This window comes from Pelodiscus sinensis, chromosome 26 (assembly GCF_052426305.1).
Source record: "Pelodiscus sinensis isolate ZL-2025 chromosome 26, ASM5242630v1, whole genome shotgun sequence".
Taxonomy (NCBI): domain Eukaryota; kingdom Metazoa; phylum Chordata; order Testudines; family Trionychidae; genus Pelodiscus; species Pelodiscus sinensis.
In genome coordinates this window covers 3,435,888-3,452,459 of record NC_143077.1, presented here as the reverse complement: position 1 = coordinate 3,452,459, position 16,572 = coordinate 3,435,888, and the positions used below count along the sequence as shown (strand labels likewise).

Below are 16,572 nucleotides of genomic sequence, written 5' to 3'. Positions count from 1 at the left end.
CCAATGCCTGCACCCGCTAGGATGCAACCTCAACCCCCTCTCCCCCAGGGCAAATTCGAGAGCCCCGCAAATCCGCGGAGATCCGTTGTATAGCCACGGGTAGCCGCATCCGCAGCTCAGTTTTGCAGATGCAGATACACGTTTTGTATCTAGGGCCCTCCGCCTTATAGCCGTCTCCCCGGCTCGTTTTTGCGGATATGGCCGCGGATACCAATTTTGGTAGCCGCGCAGGGGTCTATGGCTTCTGGCACATTCTCAGACGTCTGCCACCAGGGCATTCCTATTCGGCACCTCAGCCAGAACCACCCCCTCTGCCCGGCGCGTCCACACGTACTCAGGGAATATGAACCAGACACCACAGGCTCAGACCCCTCCCCTCCAGCACACAGCCTCCCGGCCTGGCCACCGCAGGCTTCCTGCTCCCCTCTCCCCAGGCCGGCTTTTGGGCTCTTTGGAGGGAATGCAGCTGTCTGGGGCAAAATAATTTCCTGAGATGAAAATCAGCAGAGACGGGGTCAGAGACAGACTCAGCCTGATGAAACAATGAGAGTCGTGACTTCCCAATGCTCCAGCCCGGGGAGTCGGGACGGCAGCTTCCTAACTGAGCCCTAGGGGCCAAGCTCCAGGAGGGGGAAAGGCGCCACCCCAGGCGAAAGCAACTTGACACAGGCAAGAAAAATCCAAATCATGTTGGTGCATCAAAATCGGATTGGTGGAGAACACACAGGGGCCAGATTCTGCCCGGGTGTGAATTAGCGCCGCTCCGTCGCGTTCCAGCTGCGCAGGGACTGGCCCTCTCACACACGCAAGCGACAGGGCGCGGTGGCTTGCGGAGAACCGGGATTTGTGAGTGTTACTAATCTGGGGAGGCGTCTTGATCGGAACCTTGGTTTCTTTTGATTCTTTCCCTGCATGCCCTGGAAGTCGATTCCTTCCCATGGCTCTGTCCCCCGATCAAGGGCTCCTCTCACCCGAGTCCCTTCTGGTCCAGGCTATTGATTCCTTTAACAAGCCCTTTTCCCTCTGCCCAGGGTTTGCACGAGGGAGCGCCCCAGCACCTGTGTCCCAGAGCACAAGCCGGTGGCCGTGACACCCAGGTGAGACCGGAGAGCTGCTACCCCTGCATGGGGTAAATGCCCTGCCAGGATATGACCTGATTTCCTTGGAGCCGGATTCCTGATAGGCTGCCTACACTGCAACAAACGCCGCTTTTGCTCTGCGCCTCTCGGTGCAGTTATGACCATATATGGGAGAGAGAGTGAAAGGCGAACTGTTCTCAGCTGCAGCATCAGAGAGGGGGTGGTCTCCGGCGGACAGTTTTCTGTGTCACTGTGCAGCTTTGCGAGGCACCATCAGCTGGTTCCCAAGCAAGAGGGGTGGGGTGCACCCTCCCCAGGCCCTGGGTGAGCATCCTGGGTCACCTGGGTCAGTCCCACCCAAGAGCCACTTGGCATGAGACGGGGATTTGTAAGTTGCGCATTTGACCTTCTGGAGGGCGCTGCTGACCCTTTGGGGCAGCTCTGGAAGGAGAAAGTGCCAGGAGAAAGCCAGTTACTCCCCGCACAAGGGAATCCAGCTGCCTTTGCAAGCAGCAGCGGATCCTACACTCTGCCGCATCGAAGGTATTTTGTTAGCACTTGTGCCCAGACAAGCACAGGAATAAGAAGGCAGGCAAACGGCACAGCTAGGAAACCTGCAACCAGGTTAACCAGAGACCAGTAAAGCCGGCCAACCCCGATCCTCTCCAAACAATCCCAGGGGGACCAAACGGGAATGACCTCGGTGACATGGCCCGTTGGCAAAACCGGACCAGGTCTGACATGATGAGTCAGTCAGGCTAACGATGTTCAGATTGGAAGCAGGCTGTCCATCGTAGAGATGATGGGCCAAATTCACCCTTGCTGCAGGAAGGACTTATGATTTCTGCTACACGACCACGGAGGGGGGGCATGAAGAGGGCGGCCCTATTGTGCAAGTTATGCTACAGGGACGTGGTTCCTGCCCCCGAAAGCTTACAGAGCTAAATAGGCAAGACAAAGGGACACAGAAAGAAGAAATGCAGGTTAGTGGTAAAACCACCACTGGGACCCAGGTTGCAGTGTTCTAACCACTGGACCGCGCTGCCGGCAGTTTCAGTGCCCTGATGTGAACTGGAGACGGCGCTCTGGAGCTAAGCAAGACCCTGCATTAACTCCTAGGAACACAACACATTTTTACAAGCCTCCCGTTGTCCTGCACTCACTGCACGCTTGGTCCCGTGCCCTCCCCCGAGTCCCGGGCCCAGCCTAACGAAGATGGGGGGATGGCAGTGCGTCGCGTGGGTCACTCCTTGGGCCCCACTTGGCCTGCGGGCTGCGCGGGGACCCCCGGCTGAGCATGAGCAAATCTTATTCTCATTCCGAAACCCATAGCCTGGGGCTCTCGACGGGTGTGTCTACAAACACCAACTAACCCTGCATCAACGCTCCCTCTGGGGCTAAAACCAGCCAGGGAGCCGTTCCTGCGCGGGCTCGGAAGCCAGGTGGGGAGGCGGGGGGCGAGTCAGAGCCCAAGCGGGAGCATCGACGCGGCGATTTGCAGGCCCGCAAGCCCGCGCCAGTCGCTCCGGGCTCTGAGACTCGCTGCTGTGGCTCATGGAGGGGTTTCTACAGCGCAGACGTCCCCAAAGGCCTGGCAGTGGTTTTCGGGGTTCAAAGGACACCGGGGCCCATGGGACGCAGGACAACTCCAGGATCTGCTGCTGCTTGTCAAGGAAGAGACACAGTTTCTATTGCCCCTGGAGTAACCCGACCCTCCCCTGGCAGCCCTCCCCACCGCGGAACGGCCCCCAAGGCTCAGCACTCGCCAGAGCAGCATACAGTGAACCCCCAAGCCTGGTCTCGCAGCGTTCCCCTCTGTGAGCGATCCCGGGCTGAGACTCACCCATCTGCCCCGGCCCTAGGAGACGCTGCCACCCATCTCCTGTTCTTGTGGGCTTTCCCACCGGGAAACGAAGGTAACCGGCCCACAGAAAGCACAGCCAAGGGCAGGCCCTGCCAGACATACCCTGAGCACCTGCCAGGTCCTAGGGGCTGGGAAGCTGCATAGATTCCCCCAGCTACACGCTCATTCCAGCACATTGTACAGCCCCCCGGGACGCTTGCTCTGAGCTCTACAGCCGGGTGGAGCCTACAGGCAGGTATCTAGTCATCCGCATCCCCAGCCCTGCTGGGGCTCAACTTCTATAGCCGCACAGCTCACCAGAGACACCCGCACCGCAGGCCCTGCCGCAAGCCGGACTCGCGCCTCCTTGTCCGGCGCAGAGACCTCACCCCGGACAGCTCTGCAGAGAGTCGGCACAGCCACACGCAGCCTCATCGCCCGCGGAGCCGAGTCCCGCGACCCTGGGCTCCCCCGCGACCCTGGGCTCCCCCGCGACACTGGGCTCCCCCGCGGGGCAGCCAGGCAAAACTCCCCTGCTCCTCCCTGCCTCTGCCCCCCCCCCCCCATTGCTCTCCAGACCCTCCCCAGGCAATGCCCCTTGCCTGCCCTCACTGGGCTCCTCCGCTCCCGTGAGGAGCAGCAATTTGTTCTTTCCCTCCCGTCACACCCCTGGCTGGAGCAGCCACGAGGGAGGGGCCTGCCCAGCATGAAGTGAATCGGTGCCTGTGATTGGCTGTCTCCATGGACATGCAAGGGAGTGACACGCAGGCCAACCAGTCTCTGTCTGTCCCTCCAGGGTGATTGGGAGAGGCAGGGCATAGAGGGCTGGTACATTTCCCCAGTGCCATGTGAGCACACGAGGCCCATGCCTTGGGCACTTCCGTCCCGCACGAGGCCCGTGCCTTGAGCACTTCCGTCCTGTACGAGGCCCGTGCCTTGAGCACTTCCGTCCCGCACGAGGCCCGTGCCTTGGGCACTTCCGTCCCGCACGAGGCCCGTGTCTTGGGCACTTCCGTCCCGCACGAGGCCCGTGCCTTGAGCACTTCTGTCCCGCACGAGGCCCGTGTCTTGGGCACTTCCATCCCGCACGAGGCCCGTGTCTTGGGCACTTCCGTCCCGCACGAGGCCCGTGCCTTGGGCACTTCCATCCCGCACGAGGCCCGTGCCTTGGGCACTTCCATCCCGCACGAGGCCTGTGCCTTGGGCACTTCTGTCCCGCACGAGGCCTGTGCCTTGGGCACTTCCGTCCCGCACGAGGCCCGTGCCTTGAGCACTTCCATCCCGCACGAGGCCTGTGCCTTGGGCACTTCCGTCCCGCACGAGGCCCGTGCCTTGAGCACTTCCGTCCCGCATGAGGCCCATGCCTTGGGCACTTCCATCCTGCACGAGGCCCGGGCCTTGGGCACTTCCGTCTCGCACGAGGCCCGTGCCTTGAGCACTTCCGTCCCGCATGAGGCCCGTGCCTTGGGCACTTCCGTCCTGCACGAGGCCCGTGCCTTGGGCACTTCCATCCCGCACGAGGCCCGTGCTTTGGGCACTTCCGTCCCGCACGAGGCCTGTGCCTTGGGCACTTCTGTCCCGCACGAGGCCCGTGCCTTGGGCACTTCCGTCCTGCACGAGGCCCGGGCCTTGGGCACTTCCATCCCGCACGAGGCCCGGGCCTTGGGCACGTCTGTCCCGCACGAGGCCCGTGCCTTGAGCACTTCCGTCCCGCACGAGGCCCGTGCCTTGGGCACTTCCATCCCGCACGAGGCCCGTGCCTTGGGCACTTCCGTCCCGCACGAGGCCCGTGTCTTGGGCACTTCCGTCCCGCACGAGGCCCGTGCCTTGAGCACTTCTGTCCCGCACGAGGCCCGTGTCTTGGGCACTTCCGTCCCGCACGAGGCCCTCCTGTCCAAAGGCTCCACCTCCCCAGTGTGGCCAGTGTCCAATGCTCCCTCCTTAGGGGGATCGGGGTGGGAACCCTTAAGGCTTCTTTCCATGAGGCGATCTGTCAGTTTGCCAGACACGTGTCCTCCTGGCTCTTGCCCGGGAGCGACCTGTTCCCTGGCTGTGAACCCCTTGGGGCGAAGGGCCCGGAGGGATCCGGCCTCCTCTCGGCATGGGGACTGGCATGCTGCCGCAGCGCGGGCTGGGGCCAGAGCCAGAGTGTGGAACCATGCGGGCCGGCCAAAGCTGATCAGAACCCCCGGGCCACCATCCGGAGCAGAGCAATCTGGTGCAAGGGGGAGGGGTGTCGCTGACTCAGGCCCTGAGCAGACAGGCCAGGCCTCTCCCCCAACCCCCTTCGCTTTTGGGGGAGTTGGTCTCTCTCGAGATCCTAGCGAAGCGCCAGCACTTAGCCACAGGGACCCTGCAATGGAAAACAGGCCACACGTCTGGCGTCCTTCGCCCTTAGCTTTGCAGACGGGCAGTGCCAAGCGGGACAGCTCCCCACCCGGTGACTGCTTTAGTGACACGGTTCCCAGCACAACCGCTGGCGACCGGCAGCGCTGAGTGGCGGCCGCGGGACAGTCACACGCTAAGTCCAGCATCCAGGCACCACACCCAGCCGGGTGGCTGCTTCCCTTCAAACAGGGGGTGGGGAACTTTGTTGGGCCGGGGGCTGCTGCTCCACAGAAAAACCAGTTGGGGGGGGCCGCACAAACTGAGAAGCAAAAAACCCCCCAAAACAAAATATCCCCCCCATGTGCCCCCGACTGAGAAGCAGAAAGATGCTCTCCACATTCCCCTGCACACCAGAGCCTGGAGGGGCCCAGGCTAGTAGATTTTGTGGGTGCCCCTAGGCTCTGGGGTTGTAGGGGGTGCAGGAGCAAAGTGGGCGGGATGGGGTCTGGGCAGGAGCAGGGTGCAGGATGGGGGAGTTGTGGGGAGGGTGCAGGGAGGTTGTGGAAAAGCTATGGGACAGACCCAGGAGCCTGGCTGCGAGCAAGGGGACTGGGACAATTGGGGGGGGGGTGAGAGCCACTGAACCAGACTGTCAGTGGAAATGCTGGAGAGGATGGAAACCACTTCATGCCAGACGCACCCCCACCCCAGCGCCTCTGGGTGACAGGGAGCCCGGGGGCAGGCGGAAGGGGGCCTGCTCACCCCATGGACAAGGCTGGTGGTTGGTGAGAGGGACGATCACTGTCCGTGTCACAGCCTGGCCTGGAGACGAGCCCCACGTCACGTTGCATTTGCAGCCCTGCCCTGCCCTGCCGCCCTCACCACCGAGCTAAGCCCAGCGGGCCAATGGCGAGAGGGGAAACTGAGGCACGGAGCTGACAGGCTCCTCTTGGCACGAGGCCACAGGCTGGGAGCAGAGCTGGGAGGAGGACGCCTGGGTCCCTGCCGCCCTCACCACCGAGCTAAGCCCAGCGGGCCAATGGCGAGAGGGGAAACTGAGGCACGGAGCTGACAGCGTCCCCGCCAGCAGAAGCGCCAGGCCGGCGAGCAGAGAGTTAATCGGCCCTGGCTCCCCTGCACCTGACACGTCACGGCGGCGGGTGGGGGGGCCGCGGTCTATGGTGGGGCTTTGTGATGCGCCGGCTACTGCTCGCGGCAGCTGCACGGAGCTCGCCTCCCTCGGCTCGCCTCGCGCTCGCGCACCGCCAGGGGCTGGGGCTGGGCGCTACCCCCGCCCGGGCTGCAGCGGGACCGGCCTCCCTCCCTCCTGCGGCCGCTTCGCCCGAGAGCCGCGCTGGCGAGCGGTGAGTTGCCTCCCGGGGCCGGGGGGGGGGGGATGTGGCGTTTGCGGAGCCCCCAAAGCTCGCCTGGCCGTGGGCACCCCCCGCGCCCCGTGCATCGCCCCCCCCGGCCCCCCCGCCCCGCCGAGCCCCCCGCGCCCCGTGCATCGCCCCCCCCGGACCCCCCGCACCGCCGAGCCCCCCGCGCCCCGTGCATCGCCCCCCCCGGACCCCCCGCACCGCCGAGCCCCCCGCGCCCCGTGCATCGCCCCCCCCGGACCCCCCGCACCGCCGAGCCCCCCGCGCCCCGTGCATCGCCCCCCCCGGACTCCCCGCACCGCCGAGCCCCCCGCGCCCCGTGCATCGCCCCCCCCCCCCCATGTCCACCACACCACTGAGCCCGGTGCATCGCCCCCCCCCCCCCGGATCCCTCGCACCGCCGAGCCCCGTGCATCGCCCCCCCCCCCCGGATCCCTCGCACCGCCGAGCCCCGTGCATCGGCCCCCCCACCGCCCACCACACCTCTGAGACCGGTGCATCGCCCCCCGGACTCCCGCCCCCCCCGCGCCCCGTACATCGACCCCCTCTGCTCCCCAAGCATCAGCCCCTCGTGCATCGTCCCCCCCCCCGTGCCCTCCGCACTGCCGAGCCCCTTGCATCACCCCCCCCCATGCCCCCAAGCCTGGCTCTCAGCCCGCTGCCCCTGCGCTGGGTGGGGGGGGCTGAAGGTGACTCCCTGCCAGGAGGAGCTGGGGGAGTCTGTGCGCTTGGCAGGCAAGCTGCCCCTCCCCCCAAACAGTGCCCCCCCCCCCCCGGCGAGGAGGGGCTGCTGGCAGCAGGGCGCTGCATCCCCTGCGGTAAGTTCTCCGGCGGGGCGGGCGGAGGGAGCAGGCGCTGCCCGCTTGGCACCGGCGCCGGCTGCTTGCCCGGCGTGGGGGCAGCTTTCAGCCGGGGTCACACAGCGGCTTTGCCACCCGGCCCCAGGGGCAGGTTCCCAGGAGGGCCAGGCTGGAGGGCACCAGCAGCCGGGCGATGCCCTTCGCCTGCTCTGGCCGGGGGGCAGGCCCCAGCACAGCCTGGCTGCCGGCCGGGAAGGGGAGCGCCCCCGGGCCCAGCCCTGTGACCTTACCTCCTCTTTCGGGCATTTCCCCGAGGTCAGAGCTGCCAGGATCCTGCCCCCCTCGCCCCGCCCGTCCTGCAGCGTGGAAGATATTCCTCCTGGGGTTTGCGTCTCTCGCTCCAAAGGGGCTTCTTGCGGGGGGGGGGGGGTGATGCTGGGTCAGTAGCTCCAGGGAGGGCGTTTCGGGTAACGCGGTGACATGTTCTCCTCTGTCGCCTGCCAAGGAGCAGGCAATGAACTCCTGCAAAACAAGACCTGGGAAGGGGGGGCCAGCCTGGGTCTGCCCTTGGGTCTGGGAGAGGGGATATTGGGCAACGGGGGGAAATTAGGCCACCCTGAGCTTCCACCTCTCCGGGGGGCTCGGGGCTTGCGGATTCTCTGCACCCCTGCGCCGGGGCGGTGGGAACATGCTAGCGGCCGGCACCCAGGGCCCCGGCTTGGCTCAGCTGGCTGGCAGGGTCCTGGGGATCCAGCTTCCTATTCAGTGTGGCAGGCTCCATGCACCATCTCCCTGAGCATCAGCCATAAAGCGCCGCAGAGCACAACAGCTGGCACATCAGGCAGGGGCTCCGGCGGACGGGAGCGGAGCGGCATTTCGGGCCCCTCCCGGGAGCCAGGGGTCTCCGCAGACAGCGGTGGTGCAGGGAGGGAGCCGGGCCGGGCAGCTGGGGACAGCGGGGTCTGACCAGGGTGGGGGACGGGCAGCCCCCTGCCGCGGGCGGGAAAGGAGGGTCCTTGGTGGAGTGTTATGGACTGAGCCCTGGGCTGTTGTCCCTTCTCACCTGGGCTGCGCGGGGGGCGGGGGGGCAGCCGTAGGGGATCCAGCCGCAGCCCCTGAGCGTGAGCAATGGCTGCAGGTCTGCACTACGGAAATGGGACACGCTCAGCCGGCTCCAGGCCAGGCCCTTACGCTTGCAAGGCTCCGCTAGATCCCCTCTAGATCTGCAGGGAGTGGGCCGGCTCCGGGCGGGGATGCAGCGGGAAGGACGGCAGCTGAGTCCCAAGCAGCACATCTAGGCCTTCCTGCCGGGCCGATGGGGAACGGGCTCCCTCGGGCTCTGCAAGGGGGTGGCCCGGGGGCTCCCTCCCACCCCACCCCTCCGGCTCCGCTGCAGCACCTGCTGCTTTGCATTCACCGGCGCTGGCACTCCTGGCTTGCACGGCTGGGCCTGACTCAGAACCGCCCCTTGGGGAGCGGGCGATGGGTCTTCCCCACTCGCGATGTTGCCTTGGGACTGGGCCTATGGAGTCCATACGGCGCTGGCGCGGAGCTCCTAAGTCACCCTGCTCTTGGACCGGGGCCCGCTGTCACGCCTGGCCAGCTGCCTGGCCCTCCTGCCAGCCGGATGGCCCTCCAACAAGCCCCATCCCCTCCCATGCCCGGCCTTCCCTTCCTGTCTCCGACCTGCCCCCGACCAGCCTGCTCTGATCGCCTGCTCTGTCCTCACGCGCCTTTGTCTGCTGCGCCCCGACGCCTGGGAGCCAGGCTGCTGCTGGCCCTCGGCTGGAGCCCCCCTGCGGGGTTTAGCTCTCAGGAAGCCAAGTGGCAACGTGGGTAGCGAAGGGCAGGTCTGGGCATCTCCCCATCCCTGGAAACCGCCCTGGCGGCCTCCCCGGCGCAACACAGCCATGGGTGTCGCTCAAGGGTTTCACCAGGCAGTCGGCTCCCGGGGACCCTGCCTGGGGCTGGCGGGTTGCAGAACAGACCCGGAAAACCAGAGCGGCCTCCCTGCAAAACTGGCAGCCCCTCTGCCTCGCTGCAGGGCCTGAGGGCGGGGCTGGGACGATGGCTGGAGGCGAGGAAGAGCAGGGGGGCTGCTGTTCATCATGTGTTTGGCAACTCAGACAGAACAGGGGGGCGGTCGCCCAGCAGCGCGTGGGGATCCGCTGTCCTGCTCGCCCCTCGGAGAGCATCCCCTGCATCCCTCGGTGGTTTGCAAAGTGTCACGCTGCCCTTCCCCATCCCTGGCTCTGTGGCTCCTCCCCCATCTCACTTCCTGTCCAGAACTCCCATTCTCCTCTCCTCCCCCTTTTCCTTCTCTTGCACTCACCCCCCTCCTCATTCGCCTTCCCCCTTCTTTCTCCCTCCCCCACCCTCCAGGGAGTTTCACTCCTGCATCCTCAGTCTGCAGCGAGCCCTCTCCAAGCCAGGTTCTTGGGCAATAGTGCCTTGAATTTTTTTCATCCATGTGCAGAATAAATGTTGTTATGTGCACCAAGACACACATGGATGTGCACCACCACATGCTGTGAGCACTCTGCTAATCAGGTGGGCGGCATTGGGAACTCTCCTGAGTGGCCGCACAAGCACCCAGCTTCCAGGGAACACTGCTTTTGGGTGCTTTTTGTCGCGCCATCCAGCCCCTGTAGCGAGGCTGGACCCGAGAGGGAGAAAAATGGGATCTGCACAAAGAGGCAGGAGGAGCCCCGTGACTCCACACGGGTAGCCCTTTCCTGCAGACTGACGGTACGGCAGAGACTCCCTGCAGGGGAGCAGACACGGGCCCTGGGGGGTGGCATGGCAGGTCTCCCACCATTCCAGGAGGTAGCTTCCAGCAAGTCCTGAGCCCCCCAGTGTACAGCCGATTCCTAGGACAGGCGCCCCCCCTCCCCGGGACAAAAGCCTCCGCTCTGTATATTGCAGCCTCAGCTTCTCCCCACAAGCAATTCTGAGTGGCCCCACGAGGACTGGGAGGAACAGTCCCCCCGGGCCACCCCCTGAAATCAAGTAAGCGGCGATTTGTGACGTGGGGCTTGTAAAAGGATTTCGCCCAACGCACCTTTCCTGCTGCAGTGCCCCCGCCCCCGTGTGTGCCTGGCTCAGCGAGGTGCCTCCGGCCCCTGGGCAGGGCGGGGCAGGGCAGACCTGCTCAGCTGACAGCTGCAGGCCCCAAGACCCCTCCTTCGTTGGGGGTTTAATTCTCCTCTCCAGAGGCAGGGACACCCCCCCTATCGCCCATGCGCAGGGGCAGGACCTGCCCTACCTGGCACCGCTGCCCCTCCCAGACACCCCTTCCATAAACCACTCTGTCCCCTCCATGGATCCCTCCTTCCTCCCGGCGCCTGCTCTGTCCTCGGCAGCTGGGACCTCCACTCCCCTGCCATGCCCAGCATGACCCGGCTGGCTGCTGCAGGGCTTCCCAAGGGGGCAGCACCGGGCAGTGGGGGGCAGGATGGGAGAGACCCAACGGCAGCGGACAGAAGCAGGGGCACCCTTCGGAGGAGCCCTGTCGCTGCCCTCCTGCCCGCTTCCCCTATTCTGCCCCCTCCGTGGCAGCTGGAGCTCCGGCCCGGCCCCCAGCCCCCCCTCAGGCAGAGCGCAGCGTCTCAGCCGCCCTCGCCAAGTCGGCCGTCTGCGCTCACTCGCTGGAAAACGGGGGGGGGGGTGGCTGCTCCAGGATCAAATATTGTGGCGAACCCCCCCCTTCTGCCCCCCGCAGCTCCCTGCTTTCCTAGCCGCATCTCCTTCAGCTCCCACCTGGGACAGAGCTCTCAGGAGAGACACTGAGCCAGCTGTGGGGAGAGCAGAGCCGAGGGGCTGGCGAGCGAGGCCCCTTGTTTTCCAGGGCCCTGCAGGGATCGGGAGAGACTGAATGGGCCTAAAATCATTCAAGGGGGAGTCACTGGTAGGGCAGTTCCAACGGATTGTCTGTCAGGGCTGGGAAGGGGCGACCGGGGAGGGATCACTGGAGGATTCCCTGTTCTGGGGCACCTGGCGTTGGCCACCGTGGGGAGACAGGACACTGGGCGGGCGGGATGGACCTTGGGGCTGGCCCAGTCTGGCCGTTCTTCTGTTCAAGGGGCTTAAACTGCCGCAAGGGAGGTTTAGGTTGGACAGTAGGAAAAATGTCCTGCCTGTCAGGGTTAAACACTGGGATAAGTTGCCTAGGGGGGTTGTGGATATTTCAGAGCAGGTGAGTCCGACACCTGTCAGGGATGCTCCAGACGGAGCTTGGTCCTGCCGTGAGGGCAGAGGACTGGACTTGACGACCTCTCGAGGTCCCTTCTGGTTCAGGTGTTCGGTGATTCTATGAATGGCTCCGTGGCCCGGAAGGGCCGTCCAAGAGACGAGATCATTCTTCCCTCTCCCCTTCTCCTTTTACACTGTTGTCTATTCCCTGGGGCTCTTGCTGGCTCCTGCATCCCCCAGCACCCGGCGCTAAGAGCCGGCAGGGGGACAGCGCGTAGATGCCTGGGCACAGACCCTCAGAAGTATTTAAGAACCCAATTCCCAGCGGTTGGGAGCCTCAATCCTTTTGAATCTAGGCCCTTGTTTCTGGCGGCTTGAGATCAAAGAACGGCAACCGAGAGGAATGGCCCAAGGAGAGACCAGAGCCTGCTGGCCGCCGAAGAGACATTTCAGCTGTAAAGAAAAAGGAACACGCTGGCTCTTTTTTCTTCATCGCTTTGTGCTGCCCAAGAATCGCCTGCAGCAAAACCACAGAAACAGCGCTGCCGAGAGACGGGCGGGGCCGCGGGGCCTCCTGTACATGGGAGCCCGACCCTTCCCCATTTCACCTCAGTTAGGGTACGTCTAAACTACATGCCTCCGTCGACGGAGGCATGTAGATTAGACAGATCGGCAGAGGGAAATGAAGCCGCGATTAAAATAATCGCGATTAAAATAATCGCGGCTTCATTTAAATTTAAATGGCTGCTCCGCTCTGCCGATCAGCTGTTTGTCGGCAGATCGGGGCAGTCTGGACGCGCCGCGTCGACAAAGAAGCCTTTCTTCATCGGTGCAGGTATGCCTCATGAAACCAGGTTTACCTGTGCCGATCAAGAAAGGCTTCTTTGTCGACGCGGCGCGTCCAGACTGCCCCGATCTGCCGACAAACAGCTGATCAGCAGAGCGCAGCAGCCATTTAAATTTAAATGAAGCCGCGATTATTTTAATCACAGCTTCATTTCCCTCTGCCGATCTGTCTAATCTACATGCCTCCATCGACGGAGCCATGTAGTCTATACACACCCATACAGACCTTGGAGGAGGGGGGCACTGAGCCTGAGGCCTCAATAAATAATCCTCCCTGCTCATCCACCCCAGAGTAGCCTCAAGATTTTCCTCCTCACCGCACCTTCCGAGCACCCGCCCAGTTGCTGGCGCCCAGAGGCAATGGTGAGGGGCACATGCAAGCACGGAGACTAACAGGCAGGAAACAAGTAAACCACGAGGAAAAAGTGCTGAAAAGAATTGTAGCTTCTCAGGCTGTGGTTCTCAACTGGGGGTCCATGGTGACTTTTTCAGTGATCCACAGGAACATTGTCCAAAGTCACACGGCGTGGGCAGGTGCTGCCTTTAGGCTGTTTTACACTGTTCACAAGCACGTGGCGCGTCATCCATAGCGTCACCTAGGACGCCACCGCGTTGTGTTGCCAGTAGCTTCCGTCTGAGGCTCTGAGCATCAGTGTAGCTGCCGCCGTCGTGCTGAGCGGTTGCTTTCTTAGCATGTCTCTAAAGGAGGTGGTCCACGAAAATTTTTTGATTGGCCTGGTGGTCCGTGGACTGAAACGAGTTGAGAACCAGTTGTAAGGCCAGAAAGGGCCACTCAGGTCATGGTGTCTTACCCACCAAGAGACAGCAGATGGCAGCAGCCCAGTCCCGTGCAAACCAGCAATTCCCTCCATCCCACAAAGACCCGGGCGTCTCTTACAGGGAAAGAGACCTTGCCGATGCTTGTTTCCACGGATGCTCGTCTGAACCTTTCAAGGGATTTGCTTCCGCGGCGTTTGCTCCTTTTAAACATTTATATTTTGCTGGCCACAAATGGCCCATGGAACAGGCATTCAGAGCCATGTGCCCGAGCACCTGCAGACGGCAAACTTTAAATTTGCACGCGCACAGAATAGGGATGTAAAGGGTTCACCACTTCCCCGCTAAGCATCATCCTCACGGGGTCATGCTTACTGGGTAAGCAGTTAACCAGCGGGCCCCCCGCCCGCAGGATCCTGGTTAACTGGTTAAACTTAACATTCAACCGGTTAACTTTTTAAATGGGCTGTTACATCTCTCCTACAGAACCATGCACTTGCCGCTCCAACCACAGAAGGGAAACAAACCCATGTGGCCAGTTTTACCAAGCCCAGAGAAGCTGGAATTCGGACTGGTTTGTATTTGCTCCAGAAAACAAGTCCATTGGAAGAGGCGTAGGAGGGAATTGCCTTCGGATGGAGGCTGAAGATGGCTGATACATTATTCCGTGCTAGTATTCAACTCTGGTTGCGGCCATGAAAAGCTGGCCCCGTTGGGATGGGAAGAGGAGAGAAGGGCCGCGCCCAAACCACCTGGCCTAACGTAGGCCCAAGCCTGGTGGGCAAGAGAGCAGGTTGGTTTTGTGAGCAGGGACTTACGCCTGCCCCTCTCAACGGCTACTTGGGCAGAAAGCAGCAGCCCAGACCTGCCCCGAGAGCAGCAAAATCCCTGCAAGTCCCCGGTGCCAGGCCGATGGGGAATTCACTTGGGTGTCAGCAGCGCGGGGAAATCTCGGGGTCGGGGAGTCGTCCCTTAGGTGTCAGCAGCGCGGGGAAATCTCGGGGTCGGGGAGTCGTCCCTTAGGTGTCAGCAGCACGGGGAAATCTCGGGGTCGGGGAGTCGTCCCTTAGGTGTCAGCAGCGCGGGGAAATCTCGGGGTCGGGGAGTCGTCCCTTAGGTGTCAGCAGCGCGGGGAAATCTCGGGGTCAGGGAGTCGTCCCTTAGGTGTCAGCAGCGCGGGGAAATCTCGGGGTCGGGGAGTCGTCCCTTAGGTGTCAGCAGCGCGGGGAAATCTCGGGGTCGGGGAGTCGTCCCTTAGGTGTCAGCAGCGCGGGGAAATCTCGGGGTCGGGGAGTCGTCCCTTAGGTGTCAGCAGCGCGGGGAGCAGACGGGGTCGGGGAGTCGTCCCTGGTTTCTGCCCGTCTGGATGAAGTGATTTGGGGGTGGCCTGTCTTTGAACCAGAAACAATCCAAATGTGGTCCTGTCACACCCTTGCCTGCCCTCCGAGCCATCCCGCAGACCAAGCACCTGCCTCCCCCCTTGGAGCCAAGCTGCCTGGCTCTCCCGTTTCGCTAATCCTGGATTTACGCTCAGGGCTTCTTCTGTCACTTTAGGGGGCCAAACATGTTTGTTCTGCAGGCGCTGAGCCCCCGCCACTGGCTCGGGGACTGAAGAAAAGCTCGGGTAACGCCCTCCCCACCCCTGCAGCTCCAAACAGAAGGCTTAGGGCCGGGCCCTGGGAGGGACGGAACGCGCAGCCTCAGCTGGCGCCGTACGGTTTAATGAGGAGTGTCAGACACTTTACAGGCCTGTGGAGGATCGATTTAACAAAAAGGCCTCTTGGAGCTTTAAGGTTCACATTCATTTAGCGCTTCTGAATAGCCGCGCTTCTCATTTGACAGAGAGACGGCTGTTCTTTTTCAGCTGGTTTTACCTCCGTAGCAAGCTGCAGACTGGAAAATACCACGTTTGTCATGGTAACCTCAGGCACAGGATCATGGTTCTGAATTGCTGTGCGGGGATGGACAAAAAGGACCCTCAAAGGAGGAACCGGATGGCTCAGGGGCTGGGAGAGGAACATGGAGACTTTGCCTTCTATGTTGCACGTTCAAATACAGCCCAGCACTGCAGGAAGTGAAAGCGATCGCCACGTTTTCTCCTGTGTATTGTGGGAACACGTCCAGGGAGAGGGCCCCACTGTGCAAGGCGCTGTACATGCAGATAAGGACAGGACAGGCCTTACCCCAAAGCACAGATAACTGAAGAGGAGAGACAACCGGTGGTCCCAACAAGCAGACAAGGGGGAGCACAACAGCCATCTGGTGTCAGCTGTCTGCCAGTTCAGACCACGTTCATCCCCACAGCATCTGTGCAACATGTGCGTGCGTGAACAGCTTCCCTGCTCCCGGGGCAGCTGGCAAAGCTCAGAAACGGTTCTGGGCGGGGCGCTGGGCGAAGGCTCGGTCCCAGCAGCCCGCTTTGCTCTGCACCCTGAGAGCAGAGAGATCTGTGGTCATTTCTCACCTCCCCCGAGGGAGTTCCCACAGCCTCAGACCGGCACACAAGACAGCCCCGCCCTCGGTCTGCTGTGTTCAGTGCCCGGGGTCTGCAGCTTCGCCGAGGCTGTGAAACAAAGCTGTCAGGGGAGGATGTGGTCTGTGAGCGACAGATGTTCTGCTCGGTAGGGAAGGCCCATGCCACAGTGCGCGTTTCTGATGAAAGCCAGGAGCTTGACTCTGACCCTGGGCATACGGAGGCTGCGTAGCAAGGGGCCACAGGGGCGGCCGGCTCTTCTGAGGCCTAACTCCGCGGAGGGCTGTGCCCCTAAATGCCTTTGAGGCTGTTAGCCTCGGTGAGCAGCAGCGGGAGCTGGACCCGCTGCTGTTGTTCTGAAGCCAGGGTAGCTGCTCCCAGAGGACCACTGGGGTCATCTCATCTTCTGCTTTCCCATCAGCCCAGCGATTAGCGAGTGGGCCGCATGTACGGCCCTCCTCCATCTCAGCGGCGGCAAGATCGTCCTAACCAAGGCGGCCTCTCAGGACAGGGCCATTTGCTCCCGGCGCGGGCGCATCTAGAATTTGCAGGAGGTGCCAATTGCTTCGCAGCAACACTGGGATGGGCTGCAGGGGGCGCGCCCAGCTCTCATAGTTCGTGGTGGGTGCAATCTACCCGCACCTCCCTTCACATGCCCTGGCTTTCCGTGCGTGCCAGTCACACCAGGAGGGGAAAAACCACCTGAATCCAGCAACCCTGCGCGTGGCAACGGTAACAAAACATCTCGTGGGCCCCACAGAGACCCCGATGGGCCCCAGGCTGCCCGCTGCTGCATTAGCCCCGCAGGGCAGGAGGTTGGAACGTCTGTGAGGCAAGACGGTTTGGAGCTGGGCTC

At 62.9% G+C, this 16,572-nt stretch overlaps 1 protein-coding gene across 4 annotated transcripts in view; it reads left to right on the top strand.

The window, feature by feature from the left end:
- The first annotated feature begins 6,421 nt into the window (after nucleotides 1-6,421).
- LOC102445639 (CYFIP-related Rac1 interactor A-like) overlaps nucleotides 6,422-16,572 on the top strand; it is a 39,686-nt gene continuing 29,535 nt past the window's right edge. For 2 of the 4 annotated variants that reach the window (XM_075909015.2, XM_075909017.2), the window contains exon 1: nucleotides 6,422-6,614. The gene's annotated coding sequence lies outside the window, so the exon portion shown is untranslated. The remainder of the gene's footprint in view (nucleotides 6,615-16,572) is intronic. The other 2 variants (XM_075909013.2, XM_075909010.2) reach the window with 1 other exon arrangement.